The 15,982-nt window shown below is 43.0% G+C and overlaps 7 non-coding genes across 7 annotated transcripts; 1 reads left to right on the top strand and 6 right to left on the bottom strand.

Annotated features, from left to right (window-relative positions):
• Positions 1 to 428: 428 nt before the first annotated feature.
• Trnas-aga lies at positions 429 to 510 on the top strand. Its single transcript has one exon. It is a non-coding gene; the product is annotated as a tRNA-Ser (tRNA).
• A 1,615-nt stretch (positions 511 to 2,125) lies between these two features.
• On the bottom strand, positions 2,126 to 2,197 carry Trnam-cau. The gene has a single exon. It is a non-coding gene; the product is annotated as a tRNA-Met (tRNA).
• Positions 2,198 to 4,116: 1,919 nt separating this feature from the next.
• Trnaq-cug lies at positions 4,117 to 4,188 on the bottom strand. Its single transcript has one exon. It is a non-coding gene; the product is annotated as a tRNA-Gln (tRNA).
• A 1,632-nt stretch (positions 4,189 to 5,820) lies between these two features.
• On the bottom strand, positions 5,821 to 5,892 carry Trnad-guc. The gene has a single exon. It is a non-coding gene; the product is annotated as a tRNA-Asp (tRNA).
• Positions 5,893 to 7,601: 1,709 nt separating this feature from the next.
• On the bottom strand, positions 7,602 to 7,683 carry Trnas-aga. The gene has a single exon. It is a non-coding gene; the product is annotated as a tRNA-Ser (tRNA).
• A 4,830-nt stretch (positions 7,684 to 12,513) lies between these two features.
• Trnad-guc lies at positions 12,514 to 12,585 on the bottom strand. The gene has a single exon. It is a non-coding gene; the product is annotated as a tRNA-Asp (tRNA).
• A 501-nt stretch (positions 12,586 to 13,086) lies between these two features.
• On the bottom strand, positions 13,087 to 13,168 carry Trnas-aga. Its single transcript has one exon. It is a non-coding gene; the product is annotated as a tRNA-Ser (tRNA).
• Between the last annotated feature and the right edge of the window lie 2,814 nt (positions 13,169 to 15,982).

The following is a 15,982-nucleotide window of genomic DNA, read 5'->3' as shown; positions in this document are numbered from 1 at the left end:
TATTAGTTTCAGGACTTTGATCTCATGGATTTTCAAAACTTACTTAGAATGCTAAAATGGACAGCTATTAAGGTTTTTTGAATTGTTCCCGTAATTCACAATCCCACAGAAAATTTAGATCATGTCCCAGTTGTTGGATGTACCTCAGGGATTCCTACTGTAGAAAAAAGGAAAGCTAGTCTCTGAAAATATCTTTCACCGGAGCATCATTATAAAGGGTCTTCTCAGTTCTGAAGATGAAGGACTACATGTCAGTCTGTCACCAAATCATTATTTCTGTCTGAGAGATCTCAAGCAGTTAAAATAAGATAAATTATATATATTATATATAGAAAGATAATAAATACATGACTACTAGAAAAGTTCAACTTTTTAGAAGACTAAAGCTCAGCCAGGTTCCTTATTCTAACAAGCCAGTTTATCTCCATGTAGTCGTGGCCGAGTGGTTAAGGCGATGGACTAGAAATCCATTGGGGTCTCCCCGCGCAGGTTCGAATCCTGCCGACTACGATTTCTTGTTAAAGAGTTGTAAGTAAAACTTGTGATGCTGTTAGCAACCTCTTTATGGGGCCCAATAAAAATACCTCTGCGTGCTTTATATCTCTGGGTTCTTTCACAACATCAAACCACTCGAAAGGATTATAAAGCTTTGAAAATCATTAGAACATAGACCAGGAGAGGTTTTCTTTTTTCCTATGAAGAGTCTAGACTTTCGTCATGTTTTCCTGTTGATGATGATGTCTGTCGTTTTTATTTTTATTTAGTTTTGAGACAGGTCGTCATGCTCTCAGATTGGCTTCAACTCACTGTGAGGTCTTGAATGCTTGATCCTCCACCTCTGTGTCCCAAATGCTGGGATTATCAGCGTTAGCTACTGTTGTTACTATTTTGTTGTTGTTTCTGTTTTTATCTTGGGCTAATTGTTTTCTTTCTTTTTTTCTCTTTCTTTTTCCTTTCTTTCTTTCTTTCTTTTTTTATTTTTTTATAAAAAGCAAAAATCTGGTTCAAGGGCAAGTGGAGATCTGGCTTGTGACTAACATTGTATGACAAAGACTTGCTTTACCAGTTTAAAGACTTGCTTACCAGTTTAGCAGGAGACTGACAGAGAAGATTTCAAGTTCAAGGTTTGTCTGGACTACAGAGTGAGTTGAAGTTAACCATAGGCAATTCAGTGAGTTTTGTATCAAGATAAAAGTAAAACCAGGGCTGGGAATACAGTTCAATGGCAGAGCATTTGCTCAGCAAGCACAAGGCTTTAGGTTCTACCTCCAAGCCCACAAAACACAGTGCTTACTCGTAAGACTAGAAGTGTTGACAAAGACTGAAGGTCATCAGAGGACCTGTAGATACATTTTCATGACGTCATTTCAGATGGGGAAGGCATTCTCAAGTCTTGAGTTCCCTCCTGGGAACAGGAGTCAGAGCTATTTTCACAGATTGTTTCAGTGTGGAAGAATCTGTCTTCCTCTACTTCACACGGACCATCCAAGTCCCTTACACTTCTCCTCCCTCCTCCCACATTCCCATCCAGTTGTCCCTGCATCCCCACTTCTGTCTCTCTCTTCTGCGCAGCTCCTTCATTTTTCTCTCTTCCCTGCACACGGCCTCCCATCCTTCCCCCTCTCCCCATCGTTTGGTTTCTGTCTTCTCTCTTCCTCCCCTGTAATTTCCCACGGAACCCCTTTCTCCTCCTTTTCTCTCCCTCTAAGAGGCAAGGTAGAATCTCATTACCCTGTCCACACATGGAGACATGTATGATCAAGGTCATGTTCTAGAAGTGCTTTCTCCCCACGTGTTGTCTTGCACTAACACAGAGAAACCCTGTCTCGAGGGAGAAAAACAACTAGAACTAGGAGACCAAGGCAGGATTGCCTCGTGGTCAAAGCTAGCTTGGATTGCATGGCTTCCTCAAAACAACCACCACCACCAAAAGACAGCAACTCGGCACTTGACGAAGCACGGTGTTTCAACAGTCAAGGAAAGGTGTCGTGTATTCCTCAAACATTGCCATCTCCACCATAGTTAAGCAAATTGTATGTCTGGAGGATCAGTAGACTCAGAGATCTTAACCATGATCAAGAACCCTGAGAATGGGATACAGTTCTCGTTGGAAGTAAAACACTTGTAGCAGAGGATGGTTTCGATCCATCGACCTCTGGGTTATGGGCCCAGCACGCTTCCGCTGCGCCACTCTGCTGTTGGAGGTAAAGTCTTTGAAAATAGCATATAGTTTCATCAAGTTTAGGTTTAATTTGGTTATTTATTCTCTGGCCTTAGTACTCTTTCCCACCATCTTCACACTTCTTAAACTTAAGCTTTGTGGATCCAGATCCGACTGACATTGCCAAATGGACTCTCCTGGGTCGGAAATCAAGAGCTCAAAGCCTGGATCAAGAACCACTTCCCTGAGTTTGGACTTTCTCCGAGTCGTTACCAGCATTCGGTTTTTTGTTTTGTTTTGTTTTGTTTTTTGTTTTTTTTTTTTTGTTTGTTTTGTTTTGTTTTTTTTTTTTTGCCGGCGGCGAATGTCAGCTCTCCAGAGAAAGAATCCTACCAAGCTTTCCAAATTTTTAAACAGTAGCGTCCTTACCACGAAAGTCGCCTCTTCTGGACTGTCTCCTCTTCCTCCTGCAAACCCCATTTCTCTCCGTCTTCCAGGCGCCCATTCCCATCAACTGGACAAATTACTACATGTACAAGCTTCAGCTGAGCTTGCGGCTCGGGCCTGCCTGTAATCTAAGCACTCTGAGGCTGAGGGAGGAGGACGGTCTTGAGTCCCAAGCCAGAGAAGCCTACTAAGTAAGACCCTGATATAAAAGAAAAACAAATAAATATTTAAATAAATACACAATGAATAATGAGATTTATGTCACCATTAAATGTTTTAAATTACATTTTTAAAATTCCTAACATACAAAAGAAAATAATGTCTATACTAGTGATTTAATTATTTATTTACTTTTGCCATTCTGGAAATTTGAGTCTCAGTTTTTCGGTCATATGGAAGCAGAAAGCGTTGACTAGTAGAATTTACGTCTGACACTTCCTTCTTTACGTCATAAGCAGGTTAGGTAGGGTTCTAGATTCCTTGAGCTGCTTCCACGGAGGGACTCAATCCCAGCACCATAAACAGGGTAAATTTGGTAAAGAGTCGTAGGGTGAGGGTTTTGTTTAGAATTGGTCCCCTTCCCTCCCTCCTTCCTTCCTTCCTTCCTTCCTTCCTTCCTTCCTTCCTTCCTTCCTCCCTCCCTCCCTCCCTCCCTCCCTCCCTCTCTCTCTCTCTCTCTTTCTCCCGCCCCCCAGAATTTTTCCAAACTTCAGAATGTTTTGAGTCTAGTTAGGTATGATTTTGTAAAGTCACAGGCCCTAATGGATTACTAGTCCATCATTTTAATTACTCGCTACACAAGTCACTTTTGTGTTTAAATAAAATAGCTGTCGTTAAATGTAGATTGCATTTTGAGGCTTAACCAGAAGCTAGAATGTTTCCAGCGGCATTTTCTACTTCTTGTTCTTTAGTTGACTATGGTGCTAATGCCCGAAACCAGCAGCTACCTTGTATCCTCAGGACCAGACTCCTTGCCTTGATGATCTGCTAAAATGAAACCAGCTAGCCAAGAGTGGTGGCCCAAGTATGCTGTCTCAGACTGTCTCTTAGGATGGGACCAGCCAATGGGTTCATCAGAAGATGAATGGACAAAGGATATATGGTGCAGAAACACTATGAAGTTTAATTTCTATAATAAATAAATATGAAATCATGCCTATTGCAGGGAAATGTATGAAACTGCAGATATTTTAAATGAAATAAGCCAAACTCAGAATGACAAAACAAAAAACAATTTTGTTAAGTATGCACACATATTTGTATAAATATATGTGTGTGTTATGTCATCAAAGTAGAAAGGCGGACCATCAGAGAAAGTAGAGATCTTGGAGGGTGGGTAACAGAATACGTGACATGGAAGAAGCAGTATTTGGGGTGGGTGAGGTAAGCGGAGGGCAGGAGGGATGAGGAAGAGGGATGAATAAGAACAAAGTAGAATGATATCTGTCTTTTTAGAAATAGGATTATTTTGTGGATTTAAAGACTGCTCTACAAAGGAAAAATAAACTAGGTTCCACCGAGATTTGAACTCGGATCGCTGGATTCAGAGTCCAGAGTGCTAACCATTACACCATGGAACCCCCTGCTTATATTGTCTGGACTGCTAACTGATGAGGTATAGTTCCATTGCAGAATTCGGATGGCTACAATAGAAAAATTTAAAATTTCATTTTAGGTTTTGCTATCCTTCGCTGCAACACACCTTCCTTCTCAGTTGTGCTCGGGGCTCTTCCTGCAAAGTGGAAGCAAAAATCTCTCTAGGCAGGTAAAGTTGACCTGAGTCCCAAATCTCCAACGACCTGGGCCTTCGACCATGATCTGAGGACCCAGCAGGGCACGGATGGCTTCACCCTCGAATCTGAGGCTGCCTTTGAGGACTCCGGAGCATTTGTCTTGTCCCCAGTTTAAGGGACAATTGTGGAAGTTTACTTCCATCGTGTTCAATTTACTTCTTAGGGGGTTGAGAGGTTCCAGGTTCTGGGAAGGCTCTACCTCTTGGCAAGCTAAGAGTAAAACACATGAAGAGTTCCACTATGTAGGGTGTGGTGGCGCAGGCCTGTAATCTTGCTTGCAGGAGAATTGTTGCTAGTTCAAGATCAACAAGGACTAGAGTAAGTTTGAGTGTAAGTTTGTGTGTCTATATCTCGCTGAGAAAGCTTGGACTTTCTCTTCTGGTATTTTAACTTTTATTTTTCATGTTCTACAAGGACTAAGGGAGCCTCCTATCATATGTGTTTGTTTGGATATTCTCTTTTGGAAACCCCATTAAAATATTTTGCCTCTTTTCCTTTTCCATGGTCATCCTGTTCTCTTACCAATGTACTTACTCATATCTCCGTGCCCGCCTGTCGATCTCTGGATCTATGTTCGGGATGTAAGTTTTGTTCGGCATATGCAGTGCAATCAATTCTCTGGCTCTTCTACACTCACTCATTGTGTCTAACATTGAGAAAAACTACTAAGGACAATGAAGCATTGGTATCATATTTGCCTGAATGTAGTGACTTTTTTTTTCCTGCTTTGGAAATTGTTGTATACACAAAGTCTCCATGGAGTCGTATCCGGGTTGCCTTTCAGAGGTAATATGCTACTTTTCATCATTCCATGTGCATTTATCTGGGTTTGCTTTTGATGTGATTAATATACTTCTATGCTGATAGCCAGTTGAAACACTCATTTATGAATTTCACTCATTGGAATTCCTAGTGCAAAGCAGAGCCACATTTTTTTAAATCAAGTGACTGCATGAGTAGATCCACTTAGGAAGTGTTTATTTTCCACTGATCTGTGAATTTCCCTAAGCAGGAGCCACACATTGTTCGCTGTGACTTTATGGTAGTCGTGTTCCACTCCAAAAGCTATTCTTTCTGTTCATTGTGTTTTATGGGCATTTATTAAAAAAAACAAAAAACAAAAAAAACAAAAACAAAAACAAAAACCACACACACACACAATGTTCTGAAGTATTTGAGAACTTGACCAGGAAACCCAGACTGGTGCATGGAGCACACTTGCACCTCAGTGGGCTACACGGTTGTCTGTGTGTTTTGGCGACTTCAGCGAAGCTGGGCCACCAGTTTCTGTATTGTAGATTCTCTGTGCTTTGCAGAGAAACCTACTTAGACCTAGATTCTGTTAGAGTAGCCGTGGCTTTAACATTGCAGGACTGACAATAGGTTGTTCTACAGCTCTGTTAAAAGTAGAGCATTAGCCTCCTTGTCGGGGAATCGAACCCCGGTCTCCCGCGTGACAGGCGGGGATACTCACCACTATACTAACAAGGAATGCAGTATAGGCAGCTCTGCCTACATTAGATAAAGTATGACTTAACCCTATTTGTCAGTGGTCATGCCTTTAGGAAAGAATACACCAAAGCCAAGGATAAATTTCAAAACATCCCTATGATGTAGAATCCTAGCCTAGGGAACAGGCTGGATACGTTTGGTCAAGAATTCCACGCGGATGATTTTGTCCACGCCTTTTTTCCTCTGTAATTCCAGATATTGTAATTATCCTGAATTGTTGAAAAAAAAAAAAAAGTGTAACTGTGCAATTTGCCGTTAGAAGACTCTAATGAACCAGATTATATCATCTTAATCACAATCATAAATTTTCAAACATTTTTATTGTTACATGATAGAGATGAAGGAGTGAAAATCATGTTCAAGGACTGTCTAATGTGCAGTCAGATTCTTTAGTGGCACGCGATTTTTTTAGGATAAAAGATGATTTGATTAAAAAACAAACAACAACCCCCGCCCCCAAGACTCAAAGACCTCCACGCCACCTGAACCAATCAAATGCAGTATGAGAAGCCTGGCATGGTGCTCATAGCTGTAAACGCCAGCACTCCTGAGGCTGAGGCAGGAGGATTATGTGGAGTACAAGGCCAGCCTGGGCTGCACAGTGAGACTCTGTCTCAAAACACTGTAATAGAGGCTAGAGAGATGGCTCAGTGGTTAAAAGCTCACAATGGTCTTTTTTTCGGCCTCTTGAGTGTTGTAACTAAACTTAATACCTGCTTTTAAAGATTTTATTTTTAATTATGTTTATGCATGGGTGTGCCGGGGAGGAGGTGTGCACATGAGCACAATCGCCCACAATGTCAGAATAGGACATTGGATTCCCGAGGAACTGGAGTTACAGGGTGTTGTGAGCCGTCCGATGGGAGTTCTGGAAACTGAATCCAGGTCTTAATATTTGCTTTAAAAAAAATGTTGCTGAGCATGGGAGCACATATCTTTAACCCCAGCTCTTGGGAGGCAAAGGGAGGCGGATCTCTGTGAGTGCCAGCCAGTCTGCATAGCATTTCGGCCATCTGGTTTTTTTTTTTTTTTTTAACCCAACCAGGTACTATGTTTTTTAATATGTTAGTATGTCTTCCCCATAACTGGGAAAGAAGAGTCCGAGACCCAGATGAGGTGTCGGATACACTTCTTGTACTTTCGGAAGCAGCGTCGGCGGGAGGCTCTTTTCTCAGCTCTGCTGAGTAGTGGCTGGCTGATTTGGTTAGACAGCTTTGGCTTCTTCCATGCTTAGACGAGACTTACAAGCAGGACGTCTTAGGGCGGAGCCATTGCAAGCATGGCATTGAGGGGAAGCATCGCACAGGACTTTAGTTTTCTGAACTATCTTTGTGACCTCTCAAAATAGGTAGAGTGGCCGCTTTCCCTCTCCTTTCTTCTCTTTCCTTTCCTTCTGCTGCTGGGATTGAACCTAAGGACTCGCTTTTACCGGGTTTCCTGAAGATGGGATTTCAAAGGCTGGAAAGGAGACGCTTCCCTCAGAGAAAAGATGGTCTGTCTGGTTTTAGGCAAAACAAAACATCAACAACAAACTGGACAAAAATGTCTCCACACTGGCAATCCAAGAACTACTCCTTAAATTAGCACTGCATCTTGCATCGTAGACACACGTCAGGAGGAAACTAGTTTGGCAATTGAAATACACTTTCAAACTTTAAACCGCACTGGAGGGAGCCAAAGAAAACACCCGTAGTCGGCAGGATTCGAACCTGCGCGGGGAGACCCCAATGGATTTCTAGTCCATCGCCTTAACCACTCGGCCACGACTACAAACAATGATAGACGGCTGGTTGATAGAAATTCGTGGCAGGTGATTTGTTGAAACCTGGCATCGTCGTGGTAAATAGTGAGGCAGCGTCTTCTGCTGCCGGTCCGAGTCCACGGCCTGTGGAAGCCATGAGGACAATTGCTTCCGTGGGTTTCTGTTCCAGACTAAGGGCGAGGAAAGACATGGAAAGCCGCCTCGTTTTCGTGCTGCTCTTACGCTTTAGTTTGACCTTTTAGTCAGATGCAGGTGTGCTTCCCCGCAGCCCACCTCCGGCACTTCTAGGTGTTCATTCCATCGGCCGACCCACCCCCATCCCACACTCCTCGTTTAACCTAACCAACTCCGCCCTTTTTAAAAAGATTGAATCTTACTCTGTAGCCCAGGATGGCCTTGGACTCACGATGATTACAGTAACGAAGGAGCAACGAACCTAATTTTGTGGCCTGGGGGGTCACCATAACATGAGGAACTGTATTAAAGGGTGGGAACATGAGGAAGGTTGGGAACCACTGGGCTAAGACCAGCAACGCCCGCGGGGCCCGTAGGGCTGGCAGTGCAGGCCTGGGCTGATAGCCAACAGTCAACGTTAACAGATGAAAAAGCAAGCGAAAGATAAAGCATGGCTGCTTTCCTAAAGGAGCAGCAGGTGGACAGTCTCATCTCCCCGTTTTAGCTTTTGAGAGGTGCGCAGAACATGTGGGGCCCACATGGGCTCAACTTGTGATACTCCCAGAGAATGGGCTAATCTTAATCGAAATGACCTCAGTCTTTGTACAGTTTCTGCTGTGTCCTATAAAAAGCCCCTAGACAATTAATTAGCTCAACTTTTTTCCCCCCTCCCATTCTCTTGGGGGCTTGGCTTGCTTTCCAAAGCTCCTCTTTCTGCAAGAGGTCTTTTGTTGGTTGCTTGTTTTTGTTTTTGAAATGGTCTCATGATGTAGCTCTGGCTGGCCCCAAACTGCCTCCCCCTCCTCCCCAATTCTAGGATTAAAGGCTTGCGCTACTGTGTCTAACTGCCAGAGACCTATTTCCTCAGGGGGGTTCAGGTCCCGTAGAGGATGTGTGGAGTCGCCAGGGAGATAGAGGAAGGAGATAGACACAAACTGAGGAGGTGGCTGCCAGAGCCTTTGAGGAAAGATTACAGCTTTTGTACTGTATAGTTGCACATAGGATTAAACTGGAGACAAGAGGCTTGTGAGCTGGGGTGTGGCTTGAGATTAGGAGTTGAGCATTGACCTTTGACAATAGGCACCAGTCATATGTTAATGGAAGGGCCACAAACTCCTCTAGTTAGAGATAAGAATGACTGCCTTATCCAGCAGGAGCTTTCCTCAAGCCCACTAGGGTATGGAGATCTCTATCCAAATGCCTGACCTTGGGAAAAGAACTTCTAGGGAGCAAACACTATACCATTTCTTGTCTTACTATATGGGCCTGTTCCCCTCATAAGGCTCCCCAAAGGGAAGGTCCTGATGTCTTACTCTTTTCCCATTACACTGTACCATTCTGATTTCTCTGTGTTTATTAACTGAACTCTTGCCTTTAATGGCCTCACGCTCTGGATCTGAATTGTAGGCCTTTCATCCTTGGGATTGAGGGAACCCTACCCAAGTTCCCCCTAAGGCCCGGAGAGCTGAGGAAAGGGACATCTTAAAATAGCCAGAACCGAATCAGTTCCCCATTCCCAGACAGGGTGAAGTCAGAAGTTTTAAAAATACAAAATCAGACTGTCTGGTGGTAACTAACCATGAGATGTCCCCCTCCCCCAAGATAACATGACCAGATTTTGGAGATGGGCTGTAAAACTCCTGACAAAGCAAAAAATAAGATAAAGTCCAAGCTAAGGAAAACTGGACCAATCAAGGATGGACCCGAATTAATCCCCTCCTCTCTGAAGAATTTTGTGGTTTTTGCCTTCAAAAGCTATCCTCCCTAAGAAAGAGGAACTCTCCTTCGTGCCTCGATTAGCCAGGCGCTACAGACAAGGGCTCCCTGCTAGCTTGTATTGCATCGAGAAGTAAACCTTGCTATTGCATTCTGGATATCTCTGGTCTCCGTTGGTCTCTTTGGGGGTCCTCATCTGGGCAGAACAGGAATCAGGTGTGTCCAGTTAATATCTAGTTTTCCTGTTCTTAGTGTAATTAGGAGGGCACAATGGAATTCCTGGTAACATAGTGGTGGGATTTTTTTTTTTTCTCCCAAAGAATTATTTTGTTTAGAGAGGCTACCGTTGTTCACGTTTTTTATCCTTTACCAAAGCCCACACAAAGTTTCCCAAAGGGACAGGCTTTGATAGTGAGAATCATTAAAAATGAAAGTAAAGGTGCTGGAGGAGCGTGGTCTGCGGTGTCGAAATGCTGGAACTTTGTCAAGCAGCAATGGTTGCCATATGGTTCACACCACCTATCCCTGCAATAAGACTTTAATCTTCGTCTTTTTCAGTTTTCTTTCTATGATAAACCCTTTTAAGCTCACCCTTCCACCTTTGAGGCAGAAGAACCCTGAGTGCAGCCACTGGCTAAGTCAAAGTTTTGTGTGACCCTGAGCAACCAGGACCCTTGAAATGAAAACCTTTGCTCTCAAGGACATTCCGTTTTCTCCCATCTGGTTATGACATTTAAGGTGAACTATGTATGGGTGCTGCAGTCGTTTAGTCATATCATGTCTCACCTCTGTGACCTACAGTCTTGACAAGCACGTAACATTTTAGTGAACTTTCTAAAGCAGCACAGGTCACAATAAACACCTTGAGACTGACAAGTTTGAGTGAGTCAGTCCAGCAGACCAATTTGGGACATAAGGATTGTCCCATGCTCTTTAGTGCCTGGCCTGTGGTTGATTGAGAGAAATATTGGTTTGATGTATGTTGAAAATAGATGACTCAGAGTGCAGACTCCGAATAGCAAGAGTTGTGGACAACTTTGGACAGTTTGGTCCTATGACTAATGGGTGCCAAACAGATACAGAACAGAATAAAACACAGAACGCTCCAACAGCAATTCACATTTCTTAGCAAGTTTCAGAACTTGCTGCTGTTGGACTGGTACACCTTGAGAACCAGTGTTCCACGGCATACTACACCTTCTACATGTGAAATTAGCCAAACAGTCTTTGTTCCCTTATATTCTCAGAAAATCCCACTGTATCCGTGACAATGCTTTTGAACACAATAACACAATGGGAAACACCTTATTTGCACATTGAGAAACTTTAGGTATGTCACACCTAGAACCCTAACAGCAAGGGTGTCAGGAAAATGTCTCAAATTTCTAATTCAGGAGGACTCACTTGAAGGTGGAAATGGATGATTCATGCCAGTCTATATGCTGTGCAGACACTGAGGCTAAAATGTTCTTCCAAAAGGGCCTTTTCTCAAATATTTACAAATGTCAGTGTTGCCCTGAGTGTGGGCGGAGCAACACCATGATTGGAAGAAAACTCTACTAGGACAGCAGTTTATCAGCCGTTTCCCCCAGGCGGTTCTCTCTCTGCTAGGCTTCTTATGTGTAGTTGGCTTCTTGTTCACGATGTAGTCTTGGCTGGTTTGCAGTTTGTGCTATGTAGACCAGGCTGATCTGGAACTCACAGGTACTCTTGTCTCTGCCCAGGGTTGAAGGCATTGAAGGTTTGCACTACCACCCTCAGAATTTAAGGTTTTCAAGGGCTGGCATGATAACTTACAGAGCAAGGACACCTGCCACCCAAGCCGAAAGATCTGAGTTCGATCCCAAGAAGACAACACGCTCTTCTCAAACTGTCCTCTGGCCTCCACATGCATACTGTAACATGGAGTGGATTTTAAAAATTAACAAAGGTTTGTTGTAACTCACTAGCTATAAAAATTCAGACAGAGACTGGACCTGCCTGGACTGAGTCTACCAGGTTGATTGCAGTCCTCGGGGGAGGCTTTGCCCTGGAGGAGGTGGGAATGGGGGGTGGGCTGGAGGTAAGGGGAGGGGGTGGGAGGGGGGAGAATAGGGGAACCCGTGGCTGATACATAGAACTGAATGGTATTATAAAATAAAATAAAATAAAAAATTAAAAAAAATTCAGACAGAAATGTTTCAAAGCAGAGAATTCCTGAATATCGTTCATAACATCCCTCTTGTCAACATACTTAGCATATTATTATATTTTCTTTTCTCTCTCATGCTGATAGACATGTATATATTTTCTGAACTAAGTGAGGTAGTTTGAAGATACCCTTTAATACATACGTATTTTTATATGCATGCATTGCCTTAAAACATTGTTATATAGGCATTGAGCAACGAACACAAGTAGGAATTAACAATGACATAATAATCAATAGACTTTATCCAGATTTCACCAACTGTCCCCCAGATGACCTGTATATCGAGAGAAAAAAGTCCAGATCATGTGCAGCTTTCAGCTGTGGAACATGCAGTTTTCCTGTTTTGTTATATTGCCACTGTTAAAAGAATACCACTCATCTATTTTGTAGAATGTTTCTTCGTTTGTCTGATGTTTCCTCTAACTAGGCTACACATTTTTGCCAGGAATATCAAAATTGTGGCATTGGGCTCTGTTAGTACACATGCTCAGGAGGCACATGCAATTTACTGGTCCAACACAGACTAATTAATCTCTTGGTTACTGTATTTATCTATCTCTTGGTAGAGTTTATATGTGTGGCTAATCCTTGTGATTTCTACAGCTTACTGTTTTGAGGTACTTCTTTAGTTTTGAAGAATTCTATAAAAGAAAGATAGAAAGACAGAAAGAAAAAGAGAGAAAGAGAGAAACAAAGAAAATAGTTAACTATGATAGAGTTCAAGTTTTTGAAGGGTACCTTTAAAAGTTTACATGCTCTCCCCGTCGGGGAATCGAACCCCGGTCTCCCGCGTGACAGGCGGGGATACTCACCACTATACTAACGAGGAAGAGATGGGAGCTGGCTCTCAGGGACTGTACAGGAAGTTTCTGCGGTTCCTGCAGCCTACGCGCGCGCTTGTGTTTCTGGTATTTAGCACACACCACGCGACTCGGCCGCGCGCCTAGTATAGCTTGTTCGCTGCGCAGGCTACCTGAGCTGCGCCTGAGTGATGGGACGGCAGGCGCCAAGAGCCTTAAATAGAAAAAAGAAAAACAAAGTCCCTGCTTCACTGCCTTTGTTGTGCACTAGTTCTTGTGGAATTACAAACAGTCGAGTCCCTGAAGCTTCTAACTAGGCATGTTGTGAGACCGGAAATGAGGACTGGACTCGGATCCCTGCTTCACTAAGGAGGAAGAGTCAGGAGAATGTGCAACCTAAAAAAGTAGAAATCCGAGTATTGGAGAACCTGTCGCTGAACTCATGGAGGAAATAGACCAGAAGTGCTAGACGGGAAAATCATCCTCGTGGTGGAGTATATAGGGAAATTAAATTCGGATTTAAAATGTCCCGTAGTCGGCAGGATTCGAACCTGCGCGGGGAGACCCCAATGGATTTCTAGTCCATCGCCTTAACCACTCGGCCACGACTACATGAATAAGTTCTTACACTTGAAATCCATAAAGGTAAATCCTCGTACCTTCTATGACGCAAGATTGAAAGAAAAAGCAGTTTGCCAGATTTGCAAAAGAGGAAGAGAACCCTTCAAAGTGTAAGGGAGATACTGAAGGCTGGAATCTCTTTATATCCTCGGCATGGAGAGGGTGCCAAGAGGAGCCTTAACAGCGACTTCGGACCACTGGAGGTTTCACTTCCCTCACCAGAGCCCAGCTGACCTCACAAAGTACCGTTAGGCCAAGTGTGGTGGCTCATTCCTGTGTCCCGGCACTGGTATTGAGGCAAGACGACTGTCGTCAGTTTGGGGTCAACCTGGCTATGTGGTGTACATACATGTTTTGTCTAAACAAAAATCAAGTGCAACCAGATTTCGTTAACCCAGGGCTAGGTACTGCTATTGTTCTGACCCCTTAATCAAACATTCGATTTTAATAATTTACAGAAAGCATTAAAAGGGTATTTAAGAAGACTTAAGCCCAATATAAAAATAACATTCTCAATTCTTTAGAGAATGCTAAAGAGGTGGGCGATAGGGGGTGCCTGCCTTTAATCCCAGCACTTCGGGGGCAGAAACAGGAGGCTATCTGAGTTCAAAGGCCAGCCTGGTCTACAGAGTTCGTTCCAGGACAGAAGAAACCCTGGCTTTAAAAAAAGAAAAAGAAAAAAAAAAAAAAAAGGCTAAATAGAGCCCTGGGGGAGAGTTGGGTCTCCCAACTGTCTCACTTGGAATTCTAGGCTAAATATTTAAATTCTATTTTCCATCCAACAGTATAACACGGCCAACCAAATGCCTGTGACTTAATCAAAAGGATCACCACCCCTCAGCTTCTAATCACCTGTCCTCCGTTTCTGACCTTACAGGAAGCACCTTTAACATTCATATATTTCTACATGAACAGACTTGGGGAGAGGAGCACAGTTTTAGATTTATAGAAAAAAAAAATCAGTGGAAAATACAGTTCCAGTATACTCCATTTCTGCTCTTCCTTCAATTTCCTTATTGTTAACATCTTGCTTTCCTGTGGCACATTTGTTATCATTGATAAGCCAGTAACGGTAAATTACTATTAACACTGCAGTTTACATTAGGGCTTACTCAATGCTGTACATTCTTTGGGATTAGTATTTGTCAAAAACTATTATATGTTTCAACCCCCTCCCCTTGCTCAACCTTCTCCCCAAATCCCTGGCAGTCAGTGATTTTTTTACTTGCTCTTTGCTTTTTTATTTTTAATGTTATATAGATGGACTCATACTGTATGCAGCCTTTTTCAGAGTGACTCATTTTACTCAGTAACATCCATCTGATGCCCTCCGCCCCTTCCTCCCTTGGTAGCTTGGTAACTTATTTTTGTTAATTGCTGAATAATATTCCACTAACCATATATCCAACAGTTTGTTCATTCTTGTCCTTTTACTACAAACATACATACAAGTGGTCTTTTGATGTCAGTTTTCTGTTCCTTTGAGGAAATACTAAGGAGCAGAATTATTGGAAAGAAGTTAATTGTATGAATAGTTTTATAAATAATTGCCAAACTGTCCTCCAAAATGGATGTATTTTGCATTCCCGCTGTCAGGGCAGGAGAGGGAGGTCCTCTTGTCCCACTTTCTTGTCGGTGTCCTAGTTCTTGAGCATTCTGGTAAAGAGGATCATGGTATACCCTTGTTTTAATACACATTTCCCTGAAACTAAGATGTAGAGTTCTTTTCAGATCTCTGTCTTCTGTAAATATCTTTGCTGAGGTGTTTAAAGTTTTGGGGGTTTGTTATTGAGCATTGTTAAGAATAAACCTATTTTTATTTTGGTGCTAGAGTTCAAAACCCGGACTACACAAAAACTACCACTGTCCCTCTGGTGCAAATTGTTGGGAGAATTTCTGCAGAGCTGCAGCTGCTTTGATTCTGGAGTGTTAGCATCTAGCTTTGGTCGGCCGTTTGTGATTGCTTCTGTCTTAAATCCCATCTGAGAATTTCCTAGGGGTTCAAAGCCTATGCAAACTTGGTTGAGAGATAACCTGTAGTATTCCTTAACTGAGAATGTGCACTTGGCATTGTCCCTTTGTGGGCTAACTTAGATAAGAGGTTTTGGTGTGGGGAATTGACTTGCTAAGGGTGTGAATTGTTTAACAATAAAAGGGCCCTTTGCTAAGCTACAGTGAGTCAGTCTGGAGAGACTGGTCCCCCTGCCGCTGGAAAGGCTAATTTCATCTGTAAGGTGCCTGCCTCTGGGTCGTGACTGCATGGACCCGTGTGAACCCTCCCCTGATACACAACAACAAATACTTTAATAGGCAAGTGTTTTCAAATACCCCCTCCCAGCCTGTGAATTTTTCATTCTAGTCTTCGCCTTTGACTCTCGTTCCATTGGTGACATTATATGTGATCTCTTAGATGCTGTAGCTCTCTGTCCTGCTCCCCACTTCCATCAAAGCCAGCACCAGACCTTAGTGGACACAGCATCCACCTTTTCAAAACAATTTAGTTTAAATTATACAACTCAAGAATCCTTCTACCTCCTACTCATCATCAAATTCCAAAGTCACTTTTATATTTCCAGGTTTTTATTTCAGCAGAACCCCATTTCCAGGACTAAAATCTGTGTGGTGTTCCTAGCCAGCAAACAAGGAAGCTAATGTTCGAAGTCTGGTCTGGAGCACTCTTCACCGGTGACTGTAGTCTCCCTTGTGGAGAGGAAGTGTATCCTGAGTTTAAGAACACGGGCTATGTGTGTAGCTCCTCGGTAGAGCGCCTCCCTGGCATGCTCGACGTACTAGGTTCCACCTTAG

Source organism: Peromyscus leucopus, chromosome 5 (assembly GCF_004664715.2).
Source record: "Peromyscus leucopus breed LL Stock chromosome 5, UCI_PerLeu_2.1, whole genome shotgun sequence".
Taxonomy (NCBI): Eukaryota; Metazoa; Chordata; class Mammalia; order Rodentia; family Cricetidae; genus Peromyscus; species Peromyscus leucopus.
This window is presented reverse-complemented; position numbering and strand designations above follow the sequence as displayed.